The sequence below is a fragment of the Dinoponera quadriceps genome, unplaced genomic scaffold (genome assembly GCF_001313825.1).
Source record: "Dinoponera quadriceps isolate SergipeBrazil2010 unplaced genomic scaffold, ASM131382v1 scaffold628, whole genome shotgun sequence".
Classification (NCBI taxonomy): Eukaryota; Metazoa; Arthropoda; class Insecta; order Hymenoptera; family Formicidae; genus Dinoponera; species Dinoponera quadriceps.
This window is the reverse complement of record NW_014554836.1, coordinates 249978-276950: the sequence shown is the minus strand read 5'-3', so window position 1 is coordinate 276950 and position 26973 is coordinate 249978. Positions and strand designations below refer to the sequence as shown.

At 44.6% G+C, this 26973-nt stretch overlaps 1 long non-coding RNA gene across 2 annotated transcripts; it reads right to left on the bottom strand.

The window, feature by feature from the left end:
* Positions 1-3194: 3194 nt before the first annotated feature.
* On the bottom strand, positions 3195-26929 carry LOC106742277. 2 transcript variants are annotated; one of them, XR_001374253.1, is made up of 4 exons: positions 26662-26929; positions 22525-22628; positions 21869-22005; positions 3195-3564 (listed from the first exon to the last, which is right to left on the bottom strand). It is a non-coding gene; the product is annotated as an uncharacterized LOC106742277 (long non-coding RNA). The 2 variants fall into 2 exon arrangements; XR_001374252.1 differs by lacking the exon at positions 3195-3564 and adding an exon at positions 12584-13312.
* Between the last annotated feature and the right edge of the window lie 44 nt (positions 26930-26973).

Here is a 26973-nt window from a genome sequence, read left to right as displayed (position 1 = left end):
TTTGTATATTACAACTAGCCGTAAATACCTCCGCACACGCGCTGCTTCGTACATCGCTAGACGGTTACCTAGCTATTCTTAGTTTCCGTCGAGTGCATTGTATCAACGTTACACCGGAGTCTGGAGTCCGCGGAGTAAGGGTGACGGGGAAGCGCAGCATAGGAAGACCGGGACAGTTTTATAGAGACGAATTCTCGTCGTAAAGACGTCACCACCACCTCTGCAACTCTTGCCTGTCCTCGCGAAAAGGTTACGAGTACCGGAGGATTCACAAGTTACCCCGTTACCTTCCCTCTTCGCCATCGTCTTACTATTGGAGACACACGAGTCTCCTGGTCCCGCTCGTCCCGAAACGGTTCGTAATTTCGACTACGCTAAATCTCCGCTCTCGACGACCGATTCTCATGCTCGTGACGAGTATTTTGCACACGAACGCGCATCGTCTCTCTCTCTCTCTCTCGCACATTCTTACGCACAAAAAATGTCCGTAAACATTTGCCACATCTCATCTCTTTAACATACATATTATACATCATCGGCTCATTCTGTCCGGTCCCTATCATAGCACTATGTAATGGAAAACGCGCCCCCAATGTTGAGTCTGACAAGCTTTTTTCTAATACAATAAAAGTCAGAAAGGAGCAATCTATTACCTCTCCTTCCTACGGCCTAAGTCGGGAGACCCGCCGCCTTTTCAAGCTGGTCGGCGTCCTTTGATCCGCTCCTACCTTCAGTCCTGCTACTGGAATTTTATATCTACCACCAAGACCGCTACTCATTGCCGTTTCCCGTCTCGTTAATTTATATTCGTGTGTACACAACGGTGTTCGTCCCCCTCTTACTCCTCTTTTCTATCGATCCCTTCACTCTACACTAGCAAGACTATAAGTGACGTTTATGGCAAAACGATCGTTGTGCAAACAAATATTAGAAATCATTGAAAGGCATCTGCAATGACGCCAATATATTCCGAATAAAAATGCGATATACACTTTCCTCGTGTGTTTCAGAAAGCGAGACTTGCTGAATATTTCGATACTGTACGTTTCCTGACCCGATTGAATTTTTCACCCTATATCCATGCGCGCTATGGCGGGACGAGAATCAGCACCAAACACAAAAGAATCCAATGCGCTCGGTAAAACAGAGGCCGTAGATCTCGCGGCGTCGTTGGATGTGACATGCCCGTTTCCCTCGCTAACCCTTTCTTCTCTCCTCGACTTAGCCGCTGCCGGCTTGGCGGTTTCGATACCCGTCTGTCACGAGCCGTCATTAAGCTCCGGCCAGATTCCTATCTGAACGGACAGCTGAGTCTTGATGTAGACGGCGGAAAGAGCTGCGAGCATTAAAGCTGCCGACGGGCAAGACCAGAGTCAACGTTTCGACAACCCTTCAACCGTCCATCAGCCATCCATCGATCTGCGTCACCTCGCTGCGAACCGCGGTGGTTGCGCATCACGAAAAGACGTAAGCCGTACAAGACTCAATAATAACGCGCGATAATAATTAATCAATACGAGCTATTCAAGCGAAAAATAAATTTCGCGACTCAACGTTTACTTTATAATCCCGTGTGTCGAGTGTTCTGAAAAATTCAGCGGAGAAGAATGCTCATTGAGGGTGACAACGTCCAGAGTATTTCGAGGAAACGCTCGTTGTGCAATTCCGCTGCTTCGGTTGAAGAGATAAACGCGAGTTCATTTTGATGTGTCAGCTAATCTCACTGTGACATATCTCGCTGGCTCGATCGATCACCAGGCCATTACATTGTCTGATCCGCCGCCGCCGCGATAAATTATTACTACCGATAAATCGGTAAAGAGTAACGCCACTGGCGGATAGTAACAGGTCCAGACACGAGTGACTCGCACAGATAACTCGCAACACGTTGCCCTCTCGACAAGATGTCAGTTTCCCTTACTGATTCAGCGCTCGGTTCGCCAGGCTAATTTGCATTCCGAACCTCGTCGGCTCTTCTCTCACGGGAGTTTCTCGTTCGGAAAATTAACTATTTACCTTACCGTTACAATGGCATACGATGTGAAAGAAAATTAAAGATCCTCGATAATGCGAGGACGTAAAGCCCATTAACGTAATTAGACGATCCAGTAGTAATGTCGCCGTTCTTTAATATGTTTGACGCTAGAACAAACGTGTCTCGTAAAGCCAACGCCATTTGAAAAGAGAGATGGGTGGGGAACGACAGACGTCGTCAGGCTGGAACCAGGATGGAGTTTTCGGTTACGATCGCCACGGTAGTTTGAAATGGTCTGTTAATGACAAGGCGTTAATTTAGCCGTGCGAGGAGGAAATATCTGCGCCACGGCCGTTTCGTCGGTCGTTGTCGAGTGTTATGGAAGCCTATGCATCAGAGTGATGAACGATGTCCCAGGACCGCGTTGCGCAGCGCGGCGCGGCAAGATGGAGCCGCAGTGAATGAAAAGAGGCTGGAAAAGATATAAGCAGCATCTGAACGCAAACTAAAATCCGCAGATCAACAAACTCCTCCTTTATTATCGCGTCTATATTTGCATATTCTTGTCGTTCTCGCTTAAAATTCAAACTAATGTCAATAAGACGGTCAATGGGAGATTAAAGAACGTTGGAAGGTAAACGGATAGACAGTAATTTTGTTTAAGTAACTTCTGTCTGCTACGCTGCACGTTATCAATATATCTTTAGAAGAAACTTCTAACATATATACCGATGTGAATTGACGTTCCATTTTTCTTTTTTTGCGAATCGGGAAGCACATCTTTCGTAGAATTTCGCAAACCGCTGACGTCATTCTAATCCTATTTATTCTTGTCCCCTCGCAAGGAATTAAGAGAGAAATTCAACGATAATGGCAGACCGAGCGTACTTATGCGTACGCAGAATTGCAAAATGGCGAACGTACGGGCAGTAAATCAAGATACGAAGCTCATCGGGTAGCCGTATATTGCGACAGTTATACGAGCCATCCATCATCATTTAGAAGCGGCATCTATCAGCGTCACCACTCGCGAGAGCGATAATGACGATTCAACGGTTTAGCGGCTCGCTTTGACCCACGGCAGCCTCTAGAATCGTTAATTTACAGGCCTTTCCTCGACGGTATCTTGTGTGCACTCTTCCGATAAAATCCACTGCACTGTTGTAATAATCAGCTCTGTTAGTGGTTCTTTCCATGCAAACTTCTCAGAAGCTAGTCTTTCCATAATAACTCGGTACCTTCAGCATCGCGCAAACATCAACAAATTGTATGTTCATACCGAGCCCTTTCAGTTGATGTTGACTATCGTGTCGGGCACGTCACATCTCTCTCTCTCTGTTTCAACAATTTCAGATTATCGGTTAAGAGGACGAAACACAAAAAGAGCAATTACGCTGGGAACGTTCCTCCGGATATCAGCCATGTTTTCTTCCTCGGCATTTTTCGTCGAAAGAGTCTATGGCGCGTTGGAAGGTTATTCCGTCGAGCAATCGGTGACGGTTACGCCGAGAAGAGGATAGTAAAGAATGAGGCGGATCAGGCTGAGCATTGTGTGCTGATAGATGTGTCAAATCCGGGCCGTATTGTACCTGTAAAGATAAATGGAACTTTGGTGAAGAAGCAAAACACGTGCCTTTGTTGCCGATCTACTCATCGGAGGTAATTTCGAGTGCTTCTTCTCGATGTGATATCCGTAACGTTGCAGTAGCCGCGATGTATATTTTGCCTTGATTTAACCGCGACGATCGGTAACGAGCAATCCGTTATTACGATGTACATTTTGCACGCAGAATCGCCAGCCGCCGCCGATCTATATTCTCTTATTCCAAGGATACAGAGGAAAGAAATAGTTTGAAAAACCTCGTTTAACCTTCCATCGGCAATGTTGAATTTAGCATGGACAATCCGGAAATATATATTTTTACATTGTTCTGGATTCGTATAGAAATCGGGAAAAATTCTCGCATGTTTGTGAAAGATTTAATAACAAGTTTTTACGATTAGAAGTCGGTTTGCATTTTACTTATTCTTTATAGATTGAAGTCGGGACAGAAACATCGAGAAAACGGGATTTCGGTTAAAAATTCGAAGACGAACAACTGGATATTAACGTCCTTATACACATCTCACTTAGCGAACACCACCGATTATTCTAAAATTCACGATTAAAGAATTGATGCACTCCCTTTGTCGATCGCTTCATTTGCGTCGTCATTTTTGTAAATAACAAATCGAAAAGCGAATGCATGACATTTTTCCACGCGCAACGTCGCATCATACCGATTTCACAGGTTTCCTTTCAACGAATTGCGCAAAATCATTACCTTGAACCTACCATTGCCATTCATTCGAGGCGTACATAATTCAGCATACTCGTCGTTCATCTATGATTAGCCTGCCTCCCGCGGAAACGTTTGACAAAGAACTAGGAAAAAAGGACGACGACCGGTAGTTGCACGTCATCCAAGAAAGATACATTGCGGTTCTCGTGCCGATGTAGAAAGCCGTGAGAGAGAGAGAGAGAGAGAGAGGGGGAAGGCAATGGCACACTCCGCCACCCTGGCGACACGGCTGGGTGCGAAGCTGAAAGCGAGAATTCTCCCGCGGCGCAGAGCCGCGGCACTCGCTCCGCATAAATCATCCCACTTCTGCTTGGAACAGGGAGGCGAAAATAGATGGAGCTTTCTCTTTCTCGCTCCGTCTCTCTCAAAGCTTTATAGGTGGAGAGCACCCTGTGGATACACATGAAAGTTTGCTTATTCTTGCCTCTTCTGACTCCCTGTCCCTTCAGCGGAAAATAAAGACCTCCCACATATTTTCGTAACGGTCCAGGTCATTCCAGTGTCAAAACGATGAGAAACTTCTGGGAAGATTATTACAATAATTAACACCGAAACGTAAGTACTTTCGTCAGAACAAGCATTCCTTGATGACTGTGGTCTTAAACAATACTCTCGCTATAAGTATTGGTTAGAATTGGCAATTTGTTTTCCGATCTGCACATACCAAACGCGTTGGGAATATCTCGCAAGATTGCTGTTGTCGGTTTTGCTTTGAAATCCTTAGTTTGACCTGGCATTCCCATCATACAATTTCAGTTACAATACGTTGAACAGACGTGTCGCATCATAAATCTTCGGCCCTTTTTACACGTTTAGAGCATCCTAAACGTCATTATTAGACACCGTTTCTTTAGTTGGCTAAGAATTTCACGAAACCGCATTGTAAGTTAGATTCCTTTCTTCTATTTTCGACATTTAATGGAAGGGACTGTTTGACAGGGTCTTCACGTTTTTGAATTTATTACCACCGTCAGGTTCGTCGACGTCACACCTTATCTGGTTTCACATTTGTCCCTGCAAGGGGTTCGTTGTGCCGAACTACAAAGAAAACAGTGTACAGGTCGCTCGATTCAATATCTTGGGATACGTTGAAAGAAACGCCGGTATTCCCAACATCTGAAACCTTCGTCATCGTTATCAGCTTGAAATGGCGGCGTTATACTCCATCTGATCTTCTTTAGTAATGACCTCTTCGCCCAGCGTTCGGTATATAGAGCCGAGGTCGACAAATCACGGCCGGCCGGGGTCGAACGACGTGAAAAATTGCCGACGCTTCCATGGAAAACTAATAACGCCCCGCCACATCAAACGCAATTCCGGGAAATCATTACGCGGGCCATAACCGGCGCGGCTTATATGGCGCGCAACGTTTAAGGCGGAGGAGATGCGGCCCTGGCCCGGTCGTGAGTAACGTCCCGAGTAATATTACGATGACAGTAATTGCCGCTTTGATCAATGCAGACCTGGCCGCGAGTAGGCGGCCCGTCACGCCACCGGGATTCAACGTGATCCTTTCCGGCGTCGCCGACCGTTCCTGGACGTGTACACGCTTATTGCGAGGAAGTGATATCGATTGTGCGCCCACAATCCGAACGGTTTTAACACGTATACCGAAAGTATAAATATTGAAAGATCGCAAAGCCGGAAATAGTTCGATGTCAATGAAAAATTACGATCCTCGAAAATCGCCAGCGCTATTAGGCGAATAACGCCGGCATGGCGCGCCGTAACGCGGCGGTGGCGGCGAAGAAAAAGGAGAGACACCGAGGCCGAGCGACCGTTTTCTCGAGGGTTTTATTTGCGGCGGAATAAATAAAAATTTACGAGCAATTTACAGAGGGTCCTCAGCCGCTAGGTCAGGGGGATCCATCAATTTACTCCGAAGTGCTCGTTTGGCGCGCGGGCTACAAAATCGTCGACGAAGTTCTCTTTATGAAGCTAGAATAGATTAATGCTCTCGTTTGTTCGGTAATGGCCTCGATAAATTATCTTAATAGCTTGAAGCGGCTATAAATATATTCCCGCGCTCTTACGCTTGTTTTCCCACTATATCGCGATCTCTCGCCGCGCGCGACTGTCGAACTACCATGTTTTCCGTGTCACTAATTCAAGGAGAAAATGCGTGTTGCATGTATCTGGAACGAAAATATTTACCGCCGTCGTTGCCGCAAAATTATCAACGATCTGTGCATTCGCTTCTTGCGTAAAATCCTTTACGAGCTTGCCGCGATGAAAGTCGTATCCACAAATTGAAAATTGACCAAGAGGCGTTGTCTTTAAATCAAGTATCTCCGTGAAAACGCCGAGCGAAAATAATCGGTCGCCATTAGCCGCGCTACCGGGAGATCAAACGGATCCTCCATCCGTCAACGGCGCGCTAATGCACACGTTTCACTGCGCCGTCGGTATTTGGCAGAAATTAGGTTGGTAATGCGTCAGCAGCCGGTGCCGAGCGAGCACTTAACGCCGTAAAGTTGTTTGATGGCACCGCTATCACCCCTAACAGTTCCTAACAGTCCGACGCGCACCTCACGCTGCGCCCCGAGAGTCTGACACTGCAACCGTGAGTTATTCACTTAATGCGGCCATTACGCGCTCCTCGATGGCGCTTCATCCTGATTTACTCGACAAGCATTTATTGCTTCTATCTCGGCTGACGATATTAAACCCTCTGCTCGCATTTCCTACGCGACTTGGACGGCGACGTTGAAATTGATTCCAGCTGCGGTGGCATAAACAATTCAGTCAGAAAACTGCGGAGATCAATTAGGTGGACGCGTTTCCCTTTCCTTGCTTTCTGTTGTTCAGACTAAAATGATTTTCCGTTATTCTCGCGATACAAGAAAGCAAGCACAGGTCCAAAAAGTGATCCTCAAAGTCGAAGTTGGCGCCTAAAATTAACAGTGTAATTATCAGGAATCCGCGGTTCTCGAAAATAGAGATTCGCGTCGGATGGTGGTTGGCATCCTTTGCGTCTCTCTCTCCCCCTATCGTCGTAGCGCCTCGCTTGAAACCTCGTAAACCCGGGAACGACCAATTAAACGAAACGAGCAGCGCACTGATGCACTCTCCTCTCTGGCTGGTTGCCTGCCTGCTGGCATTACCTACAGGTTATACGACTCACGGAATTACCCTCAAATTACACAGTTCGTACCGATGTGTGCACTTCCCCCCACAGTACGCGGCTCTGTATACTTACAGCCGGATAACAACCGGGCTGCTAGCGACGCCACCATTCGCTACGATCGGGAGAGAGTGCGCGCTCTCTCGCGTTTACTCCCTATCGAAGCTGAACGGGAGATCCTGACCAGAGGTATACTTGGCGAGGAGGTGGTAGACTCGCCGCTGATGATCGACCGAAGAAAGTGACGGTTATGAGGGGCGTTCACACGCGCGTTCGGTTTGACTTTAACCCGCTCTCGGAACGGCATAAGTTCCCGGAACCTATAAACTCGGCCTATCCGTTCATTTTTACCGCTTTTGCCCTTGCATGAAAAACATTTCTACAAGCACACCTCGGAGAAAAGCCCCTGTACTCTCGATATAAATAGAGTTACAGTCCAAGAAGAGGGTTGAAATTACCCCAAGATAATCGGAGCAGAATAGATTCTTCCGTCTGTCCGCTCTCTGTTGCGTAATAAGATAGGTTTTTTGCCCGTATGAATTTCCGATTCCGCCTCGCCGCGCCGAAAACCGTCGAATACATTAGTGATTCCTAGCGGGCGATGCGTCGTAATGAATGTTTCCGGTGACAGCCGACAGCGGGGAATGCCTCCCGCGACAAACAATGCGGCTCTGTTCATCGGGACCGCTCCCAACGTGTGCACATCGGTAACATTTCGCCGTCGCCGCCACCCCGCTTACCCGAAATTCATTCCTGCCATGCCCGATCGCTTTCTTCGTTCTTCGAGGAATGCCGCTTGTTCGATCGGGATTATAGCTCGTCAGATTCTGCCTCTCGCTCGTTTCGCGTCGCTTTGAGAAACCAGAGAACAATTTGCAGATATCGCTTGTAACTACACCATTGACATTTTCGTATTGAAATGCCGCGGAGTTGCACAGCCGAATGAAGAAGAGAGTTGTGCCGCTCATTTGCAGTGTTCCCTTGTCTTGAATATATATGTGGACGTAAATTACTTTTTCTTTTCGTACCACCCGCGCGGTTAGATTTACGACTGCCCACTGAGCGGTAGCACGCAAGAGCCTCGTGATGCGTTGCAAACCACCCTCACATTAAATACATACATTTCTACGGAACTTTGAAGATTCCGAAAGGTATCCATCCGATAGCTCGGTAACATTTTCTACAGAAGAATTCAGCAGATTGTCTCCTGCGCGGAGCATCCGAATCGGCTGTTACATTGTGGGAGGTCTTAACATATCCAAGTCGAAAATTGGCCGATCTGTTAGCGATTCGGTATGCACGCGTCCGAGAAGCGGGGCGCGAAACTACACTCGTGGTCTTCGTTACATGTGTGCTCACATTTCGACTGCTCTACCGGCAGATTCGATGTTGGAATGCAGGGCCACTTGTAGGGGCCACCCAATACCCGCGGAGTCCATTTCCATTGTTGGCGGCTGTATCGGTAGCCGAGCCGCGAGAATTCCAAAGCTTCGTGTGGAGATACGATTCGTTCGAACCGCTCGCATCGCTCACATTATTTATTACAGTGATCCATAATCGTGGCGAAGATATCGTAAAACGTGATGACACCTCACATGTACGTAAAGTGATAGATTCTAACTGATCGTCTAAAAAATGCGACATAATACGACTTCAACGATCACTGATTTTAACTAATAACAAACCGTTACGATGCCGTGACGAAGGTAGTAGCGTATGTTTCAGCGACGGCAATCATTTCTACTGTGGATTCATTAGAAATAGTTTGCTACAACTTTTACGCCAATAGTTACAGATCTTCGTGTAAAGGGAAATCACGTTATATGAATTTTATCACGAGAGAATGTAAAGACACACAACCATCTCTATGATCAATACTCCGGAAGTTGATTTCCATTGTTGGAGGCTAACCCGCCCGCAAGAATTCCAAATTCTTGTACGGAGATTGAATTTGATCGTGAGCCGCAGCGTTCCATGTGGTTTCTACCGTTTGCATTGCCCGCATTATTTGTACAGCAGACCGTAACCACCACCGTCGCAGTAAAGACATCCTGTATCGTTCATTGGATCTTGAAACGTTTGTGCTTTAGACCACACAATGCGGGCTCGCGTTCTTCCTGGGATTTAATGGACATACTGTGTGCGAAATAGTTGCTACACTGAGAAGCTCTAATCTGTGAAGTATCCGGACTTGTTTCGAGTAAAATACCATCAAAGCTTGCTCGTTAACACACCTTAGTAGCTATCGAAGCCAAATTCAATCAGAGACGACGGATATAAATATAAGGGTTGTTTCGAGCAACTCGTGTATTTTTAAATAACCTACTTACATGACGTTCGTAGGTTGCGTCGCTATAAACGACCATACCTACTTCGTGCTTGGATCATATAGCATGAGGTCTTTAGAGAGTAGCAGAGAGTCATTGATCAGAGGCGAGGTTATCTCTTGTCTCTGTAAGAGATGGCCGAATGAAAGGCACCGACAACGTCCAGCAGCGAGCCATACATCAACTCGCGACCTGAAGTAAATAAGCGGTGCCCTGTGCGACCCTCTAGATATTCTCGGTATAACGGACTATACACGATGCCGCCGTGATAATCATCCTTCTGCAAAAGCCGATCACTATGCTTACGCATTTAAATGGATTTCTATTTCTAATGAAATCAAGTGCCCCGTTATTTTTACCATTGCACTTTTTTCCACATTAACCCTGCAGCAGCATCAAAAGACAATCAAGTGTAGTTTATGAATTTCGTTTATGACGTATACTTCGTAAGTAGGTTGCGATAAACATATACAAGCATAATCTAAAGAGGTTACAAAAATAAGCATAACTTTAATGACGATGCTGTAACAAACATCTGCTTCTTTATTGATCGGCAATATAAATACGCCCGTTGAATATATAGTGAGAATGGTTAGAAATAATGCGTGTCGCGTAAATAACTCATGACGGGGGAGATAACCACTTCAAAACATTTGTCATCGTTGTGACTGTTGTTGAATTTAAGCAAAATTGATAATAGGCCCAACCAGGGACAGAGATTGATATATAACATGCAGTTTTTCCACAATGTCACTTTTTATTACATCACCTTAACGATCGAGTTTTAACATTAATTTGCATAAATAAATAATAGTGCTCCTTCGTTAACATTGCATACGGCCCGTGTTTTTTCACACGTATCTCTCCTTATTTTTATCCGCGATCCACTTTTATTTTTATGCATATTAAGCACGTGTATATGCTGAGCAAACTAAAAACTTTGTATTATTCATAACAGACATCATGATCATCATCATCACTTCAAGTACAACGTTCTTCGAGAAAATATTTGCGCGCAAAAGTGTTTTGCCTTTTGTTATCACCAATCAGAGTGTGCTTAAGAAGAACAATTTTGCGCGACATGACACCTGCGATACAATATCATCGCATTATTAAAGGTTAAATATCATAGCGACTTGCGTCGCCTCTCTGTAATACACATATTTTAAACATATACCTACTTCTCGCACACCGATGCACGATAAACATCCCTAAAATAGCTATCCGGCTGGCAGTTAAACCGGTAATATGTTTCAGGAGTAAATGGCCGGATTCTGATAAACACAAGTTATGCGCTTACGCGCAATGTCTTTTCGACCGTCCAATAAATTAAACTCTCCCCTTTCCCCCCATGCATCTGAGCATTTGCCGTCCGGTACGGAAACGTTAGTATGATTATAATTTATTCTTGATTAGCATTAATCCTCACGTTCGCTCAGTTGCTCCCTTCTTCTCCCTCTATCCCTTTATCCCTATACGGTATCCCCCTGCAACCTCTTCCCTTTACCTCTCTTTCAGCATTAGCTTCACCGTAGCTTTTATTGGACCATTGGTCCGGCCGTAACTTACACTTATGATTATTAATGCCGACAGATTTATCGGGGATTGGCACGAAAATCTGAAACGTGAAATAAAATGGTACATAAATTCAATTAAGGCCGTGTGCCGCGCATGAAAGTATCATAGCTGGACCTATCGCGCGGCATGGCGCACTTTCCTCGTCCACCGCTGGATACCGACGATATCGATAACTCGACTGTTTAATTCCATTATAACTCGAGAATGATACAATGTTCTCCACGGTGTCGTTGAACAAGTATAAAAGCCGCAGTATGGAGGAAACGAATGAAAATTGCTTGATATCGAACACCGATTACATCGCTCAAATTAAGTATCATATTGGATGCTTAAGCGGTCTTTTCGAAGACAGTTGATAAATATTAGGACGTTAACTGTTTCGTCCTATGTATCAGTTTGCAAGTTGATTAACGAAAATAATTCAAACGTGTCTGGTTGTACCGATTATTTACAGGAATCTATAAAATTAGTTCGTGGCGATATATGTCCTTCGCGAGACGCAATTAAGTTCAGGAAGGAAAAACAGGTGAGCTATCTGACATGCTAATTATGAAAAAAAAAGGGGGGGGGAGGAACTAGACGTGTTATTATAAGTCGTTAATCATTTTCGATTTTTTTAAATACCATACGGCCTCACTCAATTAGCTCTTAACTAAGCGCGATTACTTTTTCCATCGCCTTCTTTTACGCACGGGATATTTTTCTCGGGATCTTGTAACGCATCGGGTAATTATAAATATCAGGATGGTCGATCGATATCGGCACCTCGCGTTAATCCAAGTGACGTTATCAATTCAAAACCGGTATTAACTGCGGTAAGAAAAAGCATCAATAACCGAACGCGTCAAGATGTCGCCGTACTTGATTAATGGAGTGACTGTTGGGTGGGTAATGATGGATGAGGAGTACGTCGTTTCTGGATATGGATGATTAATCAGTCCACATTCGCTTCAATGAGAATTTTACTATTAAATTTATGTAAGCTCCATTTGATAGTAATATTTATAAAAATGTTTACAACATCTGTAAATGCATATTATCTGCACAGTATGTAAAAAAAAGTTAGAGACAAGTTTGTCATTTGTTAATTTCTATTTTTTCGACATTACCGAAAATATATATTTGGAAGTATCGAGTGAAGTGCACGTTCTATACATGCATACGTTTATAAATATGCACGGATATACATTATAAATGTGAAGTATATATTCAAATATTTTTCAAATATCGTTACAAATGAACCATATGCTAATGTACAGAGCAAATGCACGTGTTAAATAAAACGCACTATTGCCGCATTATTTACCGACGGACTTAAAAATAACGCTCTCTCTCTCTCTCTCTCTCTTTATTTTTCTCTAGTATCACACAATACGATATTTTATGTATCCGCAATCCACAACTCTTAATCCGCACTTGTGTTCGTCAGCGCCGGTCCTTCGAGACTCGAAAGCGACATTAGCCACTCTTATCCATTCAAACAAAATGTCAAAGTGTCAGATGATAATGCGCGGAAGATAAATCAAGCATGCTGAAAAGATGACGGTGATAAATGTAAACACGTCTGCCAGGCGGCCCCGGAGATAGTTACCGAGATACACGACGGGTCGTGACTGATGGCGATGTCGTGAGATGTGGTATCATAATAATTCATAAAGGCCGAGGCCAGAGGCTTAATCGCTGATTAATGAAAGAACAGACTTGTCTCGATCTTTGCTCCTTCTTTTTCTCATTACGTCTTTCTCTTTCTTTATCCGATCCCTTGACATACCTCTCGCTTCCTCCTCTTCTTCTTCGTCTTCTTCTTCGCTTCTTGGCACGACTATGCCGCCGCCTGACGTATGTATATGTGCCGGCGGGACGAGTAATCCGACATGTGTTCGTTTGGGCGATAGACCCAATTAATGCTGCAACGGCAATGTTGCTCTGTCCGTAATTCACCGGAGATGGTTCCTTCTGCGAGAATCTTGGACATAGAGACGAATGAATGGGGAATACGGAGATGCGAGAAATATTTTACATTTATTCACGATAATAGCGATTAATGCTGTATCATCTCTTATGTCGTATCAAATTTCATCTTCGTGCTTTGTTATTTGGTCTATTTTTTACAAGATTATGACACACAGTTTATCATAAACAGCCGTCGTTCTCTTTCTTAGGCTATTTTGTTCTGTTTTTATCATTTGTAACTGGCTGTTTGAGTATTTATATAGAAATTTGTGCCAAAAACATTAGCAGGAAACAATAACTATACATTTTGAAAAAGACTCAAAGATTTACTTACGTATGTGGGCAGCCAGATAACAGAAGATAATGCTTTTACCAACAGCGGACTCGATCATGCATTTACCGCCAAAGGTAAATCTAAAGTTATCTTCCACCAACTAGTAATATTGGAATTTTTAATTGCTTTAATTTCAAATAGCTCCTAATGGATATCAAAGTAATGACTAATTTATACGCGAGATATTATTTTATAATTGGATATTTATAGTAATCTTACAGCTGCGAGCACGTGGAGAAAATGGGACGGCATTAACGTGTACGTCATCTTTGTAAATCAGTCCTAGTGTGCGATATAATTACAAGATAATTGAGATATCATTTATTATAACGGAGGGTACCAAATGTGACATGTCTTATTCAATATCAAACTTTAAAACAGCCAATTTGAAAACGTGGAAGAGCTTATATTCGAATTTCATCATGGGATTGTCCAAAATTAACGTAATTACATGTAAGATTCATACTGAAATATCGAAACTGTAATTTCCAATATAGTTGTTGTTTTTTCTCCCAAAAATCAGTCATCAGTCCACCGGCACATTACGTAACGTGTGTTCAACGAAGCTTTCGTTATACGTCCGCTTCGTTCGTTGGTATTCCGAATCATCCTCGATTCCCCGTCCGCGTTCACCGCGGACGCGTGTTGAGAATGATACATTATTTCCCATGCGAATGTTTCTTTGCCGCGTAATGGCCGATAAATAACACAAATTAATGCCTTATTCCAGACATGTCGGTTATTTATGCCCCGGAATAACTTTATCCCGGCGCGTGATTACAGGCAGACACGCAGCCCTGCGTTCTACTCGCTCCCACACGTTCCTACACGCGCACACAGAATTACGCGATACACGCATTCGACTCTGCACTGAGTTCGTATATCGAATTACCTACTTGGAGTCAAGGAATGTAGGTGAACCCGTCGTGATATTTCTACGTCTGTAGCGAATACATGCCAAGCTACGTCCAGATAGTGAAATCCGATAGATATGCGATAAATTCGAATAAATTGAAAATATGTCGAGAAATATCCTTCATTCATTTTATTACGTCACTCTTTCTCACCGAATTCGGGCGCACGAATAGCGCGTGTCAAAATATATTCGCACGCTGAAATATAAGATCGCTTTTTCGTTGCGTTTTTCGAGCTCTTTACGCCGCTCCTTCGGTGTTCTCGCTGGTAGGGACCGATGTTGTCGCGCTAATTGCACGTCCAGAGCACAATTTACAGGCGCGAACCGCCGTTTCGTCGCGTAAGAAGAATGAGGAGGGTAAACGAGAGGAAGAGGGACAAATATTTCATATTTCGAAGTAAGTGTGTTTCTCGAAACATTGATAACACGTATCGAATCTTACATTGTGTGCCTGCCTGCGATAAATTGTTGCAATCTCACTAACCGTAAATCACAGTTGCGATCGGGCCCTAATTAATACCTCTCGCTAATTTGTGCTCTTAATCACGGAGCACATTTATAACGAGCGAGACGTTCAAGTTACGAAATATGCATACGTTTGCAGTCCCGTGAGTATAATACAAACACAGATTCGGGGTCACAGACTGTGGTAAATTGAATAAAAACACGATTACGTACCAAAGGGATTTCCTATGACTTGGGACGCAGGAACGATTAAAGGGACTGACGTGCGGAGATCGAAAGAAAGAGCGTATATGTGTTTTGTGTTGTTCGTCGTGGCGCGGGAAAGTTTACAGGCCTGCTAACCCCGTAGGGACCGTCCCTCTTCTTCTCTCCCTCTTCGACCGTACATCGATTCGTTTGTCAAGTAACTTTCGAGTCCGGGGGTGAGCCAATATTTCAGGAACAGCGGAACCAAGATTGAGGCTAGGAAGCGATGGGGAGGCTGCTGACCGCAGAGAAGATAAATTTGTTCCGCAATTGAGACGGGCGTGCCGCAGTAAATCTTGTCTATTAGGTATCACTTCTTCTTTCCCGCTACAGGTATAAAACTATAAATCGAGAGTAGGAAGACACCACCGTATTGAGCTTGACCACGGAGACACACAGAGAGGAGAGGGTGGGAGGGAAGAGGTCGGTAGAAAATCATCTGGCATCGGTTGCTTATTGTTTTCCTCGTATGCTGAATACGGAAGAAAGAATATACAAGTAGTTCATCTTGAATATTTCATTTTTGCCGAATCATTTTTACGAATCTAATCATATTTCACTTTTCTTTATTCACGTTGTACATTCTAGTTGGTTCAAAATAACTTTCCCCGAAGAGAAAAAGACACTCGTAAATACATCACCTCGACAAGAGCGTTATCAGTTTTGACCATAGATGGAGAACGATAATCGAGAAAGGTAACCTTCGGTGTATTTTGCAACGCAAGACTTGAGAATAGGCCGCATGCAGATGCTGGAATCAAGGAGCAGGTAGAAACGAGCTCCTTCGACTTTTACGACCGCCAATACAGCGGTACTTTCAAGTGTTGAGACGCATCGTCGAGACACAATTTACAAGGCGGTTTCTCGTCTTATTGTACGCAAGACCGAATGGGTTGTACACAAAGATCAATGAATAGAGAAGGAAACAAAGGCCGATCCGAAGGACCGGAGAAATAAAGTGCCAGGTATTAGATGTGTTTGGACAAGCTGTCACTCGATGGCCATGGAATAATAGTAGACTTTACGACGGGCGATAAATATATCTTAGAGATACATTCGGCTAGTACGTATATCACCGGCATGTAACAGTATTATTAATTCGATTAAATCCTGATATTACTTTCTCTCTTGGCACCACGATGACATTGCTCGATTCGAAAGATATTTTCTGGGCACGTTATAGGCCAACCAAGCGTAAATTAAGCAGACGATGACAAAGGCGCCATCTTCGGAAAATGCGATAAATTAATTGAGGATCGGCGGTTTAGTTAGCCGGCTACTCGAGATCTTCGGCCGAACGAGTATGTACCTAATGGAGTCATTGTTCGGTCCATGTTCAGCCCGAAAACAGCACGTTGGTGTACGCGTAACTCGCCCGTTAATACGTCCGATACCTTGACCGCGTAATCTTTCGCAGGGGCAGGAGGTAATTAGCGGTAACGGACGGTTACGTCCGATATACGAACAATGGAACATCGGCGATGCGATGGGAATAGGAAGAGGGCGATGGCTGAGCGAGTATGATAAATGAACGGCGCCTGACAAGCGGCCATCGTTGCCCGATGATGGATGGCCGACGGTCCCGCTCCCTAATTATTTCATACTTTGCAATCAGAACGATAATCCATCCGCGATACCTGCAGCCTGTCATGGATAAATCATCGGTTATCATTCCTGAGTCACAACACGTGTGCGTACGTTCGCGCGAACGCAAAGGGTTTGGGGCGAGCGGAAAGGGGAGAGGAGAAAATTGCGTTGTACCGCCGGAGTTTGTCGGTTTAACATCGGTGAAAGTTTCATTGTCGTATATTCTGCTAATTAATCCGATTTCACGCGGCATTATTTCATATTGGAATATTATCGCTCCCACCGGTCAATACTTATCAATCTATGGATGAAAAGAGATAGACGTATAGAAAATTCCTTCGGACATTGAAGTCTCTGAATATTTTAAGTCTGCGTTGATGATGACGGCAGCGACGGAAATCGTAGTTTGCATTAGTTTCGTAAAAGGGGGGGACCTCCTTCTTATTTCATAATGGCATCGGCGATTTGACGTCCAGCCAATAATTTGAAAAATATTCCACCAAAGCGCCGCCATGTAAACAATTGAGCCCGCCGTGTCTAATTGCCGCGGTTGATTTTCAAACCGCCCGTCATCCTGTGCCTAATAAATGGATACAGCGGATCTCTTAAATAGTAAAAGACCCGGCCCATTATTTTGGACGAACGCCGAAGGTTACAAAGGACTGTCTAATTTAGCTCTTGGCGGCGCCGATGCACCATGTCGGCCGCCACTCTCGTCACGTTCGCCTGATGACCTGCGTGATCCTGATAATCAGCCGGCAACGAATCTTCATTCTCCGTAGTCTTACTATCCACAAATGGGAGGATAACCTGACCTAACCTAACATTTAATATATATGAATCGTATTTGAAAAATTTCATCGTGTTTAAGGAAATATTACATGTTTAAAGTATCTTCTCACTGTGGATATTTTTGGGGCAAAGGATTGATTCTTTCAGTTCGCCCATATATTCCCCTGACACCCTATATATTCGGACATTTTCTCTGACAACTATGATATACCACCGTACAGATTACGGAAATCCCACGAGTGTGAGCGCGTTACGCGCTCCAAAGGGGGACGCAACGAGAAGAGTGACGGGTGGGGTAGAAGCGAGACAGGAAACACTGTTACCCGGGCGGCTCTTTGATGTCGGATGTTTACTTTATGGCCAGGGCATGATTGTGACATCGTCGTACCGAAGGGCCCGTGACGTCATAAATGAGGTGGTCCCTCCTCTCGAAGAGGCCAACTCATACCATGTTACACCTAACTTGACCTCCTCCCTTCTCTCTCTCTCTCTCTTTCCACTTCATCACATAATCCACAAACGCTTGCAATCCCTCGACCATGTAACCCCTCACGGACCGCCAATGTTGTGTGTTATAATCGCTTGATACCATATATACATCGCGTTCGCGAAGAGAGAGACACGCGAATCTATTTATAATAGCCATATATTTTCTTGAAGTTGCTTGTACGCACTATCTAAATGTCGAGCGACAGAGAATGCGATGTATTAATATGAGAGATATGTAAATAATTAATATATTTTCGCGACACAAATATGCGCGTATATGATGTCCTGACATAAATAATCCGAGTATTTAATGCGTGATATTTGGAGAGAGGAAAATATTTCTTTCAATAGATTGCATATTTCAAACGTCATGTATCATACGGGCAAGTTGATGTAAGACCTTGTCGAGAGAAAGCGAAAACGTTGCAGACATATTAATAAGTAATATAGCTGAAACGGTAGACGATATGCACTGATGTAAGAATGGCAAGGCCCTCGGACGACGGCGACGATTCTGATCGTACCTAACGTGATGCTTCAACGAAAGGGTGAGTTAGCCGAGGTTTACGAGCTGGGAGAGTCTTCTGACGAGGGCCACGGCTTTACGTCGTCATGTGTCACGCATCGTTACTGCCGCAACGCCGTTATGAGACATTTACGATAAGATATGTCGCACCTTTCGCCCCTGACAACCCACAGATTTACCGTTGGTGGCGAGAATATAGCTTAAAGAAGATGGGACGAAAAGGGGGAGGGAGAAGTGCCACGTCATGGTGGCGGTAATGGCAGTATCTGAAAGCCACTTTTTACTTGGCTGTCCGAGGAACAATATTACACGCTTAATGACTTTGGGTGTTTCGTAAAGGGATGGTCTCTCCAGAATTCGTTCAAGTTACGCAACAAATGCACACGAATAATATCCGATACTAGGTGTATAAACACACGACTGCTACATATTATAAGTTAGACGGAATATCAACGATGATCCTAGTGCGAATATTGATATTCGAACGTCAGATCTGAAATTTGAGATTATAGATGAAAGACAAAAATAAACATGCACACAAACGTTGGCTCTTTCATTTCCTTAGAAAAAGGCATTGAGTACCGAACAACCGGTCTGTATACGACGAGTCATCTTTGGCCATGCCATCAACGTATATCGAAACGTGCAGAATATAATTGCCAGACTTGACGGGCAATTTATACTTGCGTACGTTGCAGATGAGTGTCATCCCAGGGTAGATAATTGCACAGCGGGATCTATAAATTGTGCGCATAATCGTACGTCGAGGACAATCTTATCCGGTTATAGTTATGAAGTTTTTTTTTCTTGAAAAAATCCCTGAATGCATGACATATATGAATCATCTTTAATTGAGAATCGGGAGAATCAAATCGTGTGACGCCGTGATATTCGACTTAGGTAAATATCGCTATCCTTTTGGGCAGGATACTTGCCAGATCAGAAGACGAACGCAGAAGATTATGAACTTCAGGTGTAATCATTGTATTCACTATCGTTTCAAAGCTATAAAAAGGAAGAAGAAAATATTCGAATTGGGGATTAAATGTGCATTTTACATTGTCCGCTTTACGTATTAACCAAACTCGTTTTCAACACGACATCGATCTGTGTTTAATAATAAAAATCATTTAGTCCATATCTCCTCAGCAAAGGAAATGAAAAAACGGAGATACCCCTTGCTTAATGACGCTTTCGACAGGGTATAAGGACAAAACGGCATTGCTTGTTTAGGACGCGTGTATTAACTTCAGCCTCTGTAGTATACTTGCTCGGCGAACACCGAGTTTCCTACTCCTACCAAAAACGCTAATGGGAAGCGTATACAGTTTGGGGGGGAGACACTTAGCAGACTTAGCGCTCGTGGCTACTTTATTTACGCTATCCGACGCACACGTCGACCGCGATGGCAACGACAAGCCTATGCATACAGTAGCACTCGATGCTAACCGACTGTGCAAACACTGTCTGCACAGTTCATGTTTGTGGATGGTCCCACTGCTCTTCGCGATTGCGGTTGGTCCCTGCTAAACTGACGTCATGATACTCTTGTCAGTCGAAATGTCGGTGCTACTGTACGGTCTGTTTACAGAAACAACTTTAACCGTTTGATGCTTTCGAAAAGATTCTCGATTGGTTGACACGTATGTAGTAGGCAAATATCTTTTTAGTGGACGCAAGAACGCTTATACAATTCCGCAGGATCTCTGAAACTCTTGCAGGAATTGAGAACTTATCGTTTCGGTTATTTCTATTGATTTCGCATCGCGATATCTGTAAGTCATACCCCGTCCATCGAAACAGCTCTTTATCAGTACCGACGAGGCGAATAATTGCGGGAACTTTTCAATAAATTCAGAAAAAGTACAAAGCTTCTTTACATAAACACGGCAATACAATGATACTCTCGCGCAACCCAGTGAGTAGGGTCACGCCCATCCGCCACATTCGACAGTCAAATATTTCATGTTGGCACTTTCGACATTAACTCTATTCGTCAGGGACTTATGCCTATCCACGGTAACACCGTATTCATTCATGCGACACGCCGTGCACGCTTCTCAGCCTTTTCTCTTCCTTACGCTGTGACAGGCAGCTGTTCGCGCCCCATGTCCAAAGTCATTATATACAAACTGCGTTCCGTCGCTTTTGTGCCTCGGAACGTTCTGTTTGGACAGGTCTCGTTTTCAAATGTCCAGCACGAATTTCCCGCTACGATACCTCACCTGGTTTTCACCTGGTTTTATAAAAGTATGTTAACCATTATTAGTTATTGCAGCAGTATCGAAGAGAGCTATAGATAACCGATCCAGCCTCTCTCTCTCTCTTTCTCTCTCTGCATCCCTATCGAAACAGCACCGAATATCACGAGATATTGCCCATCGGAGGATAGAAGGAGACACAAGGCGCCGAGACGTTCGAACATTTGCGACCGCAAATTATTCGTATCCCCGTCTCACACCGGAACCGACTAACAGTTTTGTAAAAAGCTTTTGTGAGTTCACCGTGGCCGTAACTTCAACTTTGTCGTCGACGGTGTTTCCATCCTGGGACAGGAGACGACCAGACCTGTACCGGTGCGGCAGAGGGATTACAGTGGAGCACAAAGGGGTCGGCGGATCCGTGGAAAGGGAAAGGGCACTAGGAGATAAAGCGGGGAGAGGGTAAAAGAGACGCCCTCCCTCTCTGAAATTACAGCCTCGTAACTCCCGGTAAGCGGGAAAGAGCGTATGTGACAGCGGGCGGACAGGCGCGCATGGTTTTCCGGAAGTTTTATAGCCATCAGGGGGGGTGTTCCAAGGGTGTTTCGGGCCGAGCTACCCGGCCGTTGCCTTACGCGGTCTATGCCGTTACACGGTTCCCGCATTCTCGTAAACAACCGGCCAGACGTGCTTATCGTGTTCCCGCGTCGACTCGATGCCTCGCTTTGATGTACATCAATTCACATAATGTTCCAAAGATTCGACGGTAACGCAGATAGCCGTCCTCCTCTAAGACCCTTTCATCCGCATCTTTGCCAAATTTTGCCTCAAATAGCTTAACTACTATCAATCCCCAAATTCTTCTCAAATAATATATGTTTGAGCGCTATTCACACATAGATTACCCAAATATCCTCATAGTCTTAAGCTATCAACTGCGTTTTCTCGTTGGAAATCAATACGATCTAAACATATAATATGACGCTTTGTGAACGTTCAAATTGTACGCTCACCATTTTGCGTTGATGTCCAACGACGTCAAGCCGTCCACCGATGAAACTGCATCCCGACTGTGTCGCTCCGTCCAACTTCAGTAGCCGTCGTCGCACGTCGATCGCTCTTCACTCACTTCACTGCACTGCACTCGCGACTGCGATCATTTTAACGGCGTTTGACGATTTTACGAAAACTACGCGATAAATTCCGAAAATTGCGATTCGCGAATCACGTGTTGAAAATCACGAAACGCAACACTTTTGACAATTGACCAATTTTAGAAAATTGATCACGGTTGTTATCAAGGAGAAAAATCAATATCTAAAGTATCTGCGAAATAACGTTTGGAGAAACGAGTCCCTGATTATTTTCAAATTCTACTACTTTGATGGACAAACGTATACATGCAAAAGTCTGTGAATCAAGTAAATCGTATTGATTTCAAGCAGATTTTATGAACTTTCGTCACCAACATATCGGAAACTCAGGCTCGGCCGTACTCCGTTGCAGTTGTTGAAGAAAAATATCGTTTCGCCGATCAGATGTGAAGGTTAACGGCGCAAAATAGATAAGAACGTGTTAACCCTTTTACGATCGTAGTAACTCGACGATTTTTATTTCAACCGTGTCCCAGTTTTCGAAGAGATAAATGCAAAAATACGATAAACCCTACCTTCTCGAGCCGACCCTGGTCGAATCGAATTCTCCGATACGCGTCCACTGCAAACTGCACCCTCGGGAATCACACTGACCGTGTGGCCGCAAACTCTGGTAGATCTGAAACAAAAAGTAAGTTTCCTAATTAGTTGTCGATCGATGGTTGTCGACGCATACGTAGGCTGTACATTTCTCCTTTACGAGGTCACGTGATTTTCGTAAGGGATGAAAGTTTAGGATGAAGTCGGACAATGAGTGTAATGACAACGCTTCAAGTGAGATGAGAATGTTGAAAAGCGTGTTTCAGAAATGGAAAACGAGGACGACGGATCCTCGGCGGTGAAACGTTACATCGCGTTCGCCGCATCGTCGACGTCGATCAATCAATATACCCAGTAGTGGCTGCCCACGTGATACAGTGAGGGGGATCGGGATGGATATTGGATTGCAAGATGAAAGCTGCTCGTTAAATTAGTTTCTAATCTGTCCGATCTCTGAAAGCGCTGAGTCCCGGGCTTCATTCTCGTGCGTCTAATCATTAATCTCTGCCAGCAGATGTGCCGCCGTCATTGATTTAAATCACCGGCGCGTTGGTTAACCCTTCCTAATCTACTGTGCCCGTCTGGACCGGCCGTCTGATGTCCGATCGGATTGCCGGTAAGACGGGTAACGAGATAACATGTACCTGCGTATATACAGAAGCGGAAGAAAATCTCTCTCTCTTACTTCAAACGCTTCTCTCCCTTTTTTTCCTTCGGTATGAAATAATGGAACGGTGTTATTCGAACAAAACAATATATTGTCTCCGTGAGGCTTGAAATCGCGTAAGGTGACAGCGAATAGAGGATATCTTCCGACGAAAATTTCGGTACACGCTCTTTGCGGGGCCGTCCGCGGCTCGTGAGCACAGCCGGAGACAGTAAATCAAGCTCCGAGAGTGAACTCTCGGCGGTAGCAAACAATGCGCGGCGTGACGAAGGCATTGTCGAGTTTACGCCCCGCGGGGTGCTCTCTCCGGCTAACATCCAGAGCTCAGTTCACTCACCATTATGGAACGAGAATGGTGGAGGGGGAAGGGGTGCCCCATCAATTACATGGGAAATTGCGCTCGCATTATTTATGTGCGTATACACCGCACTAGGCCATGCCGCAGTTCTCCGCAGCGGTTATCGATAGCCCGACAAAGAGGACATAAATAACGCCTTTTGCGCTGGTAGGTGTACATTCTCCCGTTATTCGCGCATCAGACGGATGATTCTTAGCAAAGCGGCGATCCATTATCGATATCGTACCGCCCTCTTAGCACGATGTTGTTGCCTCGCGCAAATTGAACGAGCACGGGAGGCGAAAAATCGGCCGAAATCATGTCAACACGACGCTTCATAAGTCCGCTCGTACGTACGGATACGTGAATAGGATGATAAACTTAACCTCCGGGCAAAGGAGGAGTATACGGGCAGAAGCTGCCGCATCGGTGGAAAAGTCCGAGATGGCGGGAGAGAGAGAGAGAGGGGGGGAGATGGATATACGGAGCTGCCGAACGAGGCGACAGCTGTCGATTTCGTGCAGCCCTTGTGCAGAATGCGCCAGTGGAGTTGCAACCGACTACCCATAAATAACGCGCTCGTTTCTGGAGCGCGCGAGGAGAAGAAAAAAAGCGAGAAGTGGAAGGCGAGGGGAACGTCAGCGACGTCACGCGAGCGTCGTCAACCGAGCGTTCGTACCGCGTTCGTGCTCGTTGACGACGTGGCGGGATTAGTTCATTACCCGTGCGTTATACTAATCGTGTTTACGCTTCGCCTGATCGATGTGCGGTGAACGGAGGGTGATTATCCGTCGCCGAGTAACTCGCTACGGTGAGACACGGTAATGCGTGAGAAAACATGCTAGCAAAGCGTGCTAGTGGAACGAGATACTGTTCTACCGACGGATATTCTTTTTCAACTAGGGGAAGACGCCAATATTTACTACCTCCAAACGTTGCGATAATTGTTACTCCTAGGCATAATTAGCATGATTCATTGCGGTGGAAAATAATGGAAACCTCCCGCCGGAATAACACACTTCGAAAGCCTGGCACACTCGTTAAGAAGTCGAAGGAAGTAGAACTGCGTGACGAAAACCTATAAATCGCTCATGTAATTGCGCGCTGTATAGTGTGTTATTACCGAAGACCGATAATGTTCGCCGAACTATAGGATATGAAACTCGTGTAAATTTCGCTCGCATCATCTCGAATAAAGAGGATTCAATGTGTTAAACGCAAGTTTTAGTCATGTGATGAAGTATCGAACTTGTGTTTTATTATACGGAAATGTTGCTCAACACTGTTGCGATTGAAAGTACTCCGCTTCATTTCCTCGGAGCGATATGTTGCAAGAAGGTTAATGGCTCACTAATAGACACGTATTTCACAATTCTCGGTCAATGTTTTCTCATCCGAAAGAAACTCGAACAATCTCCCGACACTATTTCTATCTTATCTTTCTGTCGGGCGACGTTCCGGGCGGTTGTTAGATACGAACAGTTTCCACGGAAGAGCATTAGCGGCGTTATTAGCGCTAGTTAGAGGATACGCTTTGGTGAGAGATGAGAGCGGTGTATAATTATCCGAGCCTCTTCTCCCGGTTGAACAGACGAGGACGACGTGTTTATGTGGCGCCGACCGAAGGAACCTGGCAGAGTGTCTTGTATTATCTACGACATTAGACCTACCGACGAATCGTTGAAAGAGGGTAGCAAGCTCGAAATGAGTGACAAGTAATCTAGCATTTCTCGTGCGTGGCAACTGCTCTCGAGATGATGTTACGAACTTGATGATATTTCATATGTACTCTACCCCTAATTTAATGTACATCAGGGATGCGTATATATTTGTTATACGTTTAATTAAAGTGTCGAATTAAATCAGGTTGCGTGACAATGTACGACTCAATAATCAATGCGAATTACGTAAATCACCTTGCCTGTGTGGTACACGCAACAAAATCCTATAATTTTGCGAATAGCAATGAGAGGAATTGACATTCGAATTTCCATGAAACAATTGATATGCGTTTCGATGCATCACTAGCGCATCCGTATCCGCCGACATACACCATTGCCATTACTACTTCAATCCATTTTAGTTGAATTCATTAATTGCTACAATATGCATGTAGACCCTTGTGCCGTGCACGCGTTTTAAACGTTTTCGCATTAAATTTATTTCGGTATTAAATTTCACCCACGTGTCGTGAATATAAAAAGCTGTTTCGGTGTGTTTGTCAAGGCAAAATGTATTACACGTGCGAAAAGTTAAATATCTGATAACTGATTATGTATAAGCAGTTTTTTTTTCCAAATTTGTCGTTAGATTATGCAAAAATTATCGAATCGAGAAACACAGTATCTTTTTTTTTTTCCTATAACGAATATGAGAACGTTGTTAACGGCACTTTGTCTCTATCCAACTCGAATTGTTAAATAAAGTTGAACAAAAGATGAGTTACAAAAGAAACTATCAAAGAACGTTAAACGGCAACTCCGGAAAACCGTTCTGTTCAGATAAGAGACAACATTTCTACCAAATGAAAAATGTTTATCCCGGCGGCAGACGGCAGGTTCAAAGCAACTGTGCTGGGCAGTAAAACGTAATTATTTTTTGTAGTCGCCATAAAGCTATAAACCGTCGGGCTACCCAGGAAACACAGAGCTTGCACATTTATATTACTTAATTACTCTTCCTGGTCGATACAGTTTATTTACTAAGGACGATCGAACCTATTCTCGATCTGCGCGTGTTTATAATAGCCACGCCTAAGAAATGGCAGGAAAACCTTCCACAATTTATACCCGTTCGTTTTTTTTCCTACCGATAGGACTTTACAAAGCGACTTAATGACGTTGCCGCACATTGGAACCCAAGCGTGAGCGCATCGTCGTAAACGCACGAACAAAGGCTAAAATACATAGGGCGATCGTTATATTCTTTCACGCTCTACTTACTCATGTATTATTATATTGTTAAATCTTTTATTGCTTCACACACACCGACGCACTAGGATTCGGGAGAAAACATTCCTAACCGGATACTTCGGGCGGATTGATACAAAGCAACGAAGGTGCGCGCAGCAATCAGGAAAATCGATTCGTGCGTACGTCAATGAATCACCTTGTGCTCAGCTCCCAGTGATATCTAGTCTTCCGCAAATCTCAAGAGTTTCACGTGTCGTAAAAACGTCCCATCAGTGCTTCATTAAGAACGCCGCGACACCAGCGAACGTTGGCGGTACGAACTAGCGATACACGAGATCCCCTCAGCGACGCAAGTCGTGGTGGGAGTCGTGAGAGGGCACCCTGCGCCAGTTGACACGTCGTTGTCCAGGTCGCTCGCACCCGGCGAAAGTGTCGGCGTAGCGCTAACCGACAACGACCACCGTGTCGCTACGGCCGCTGCTGTTGCCGCTGCCGCCACCGTCGTCGC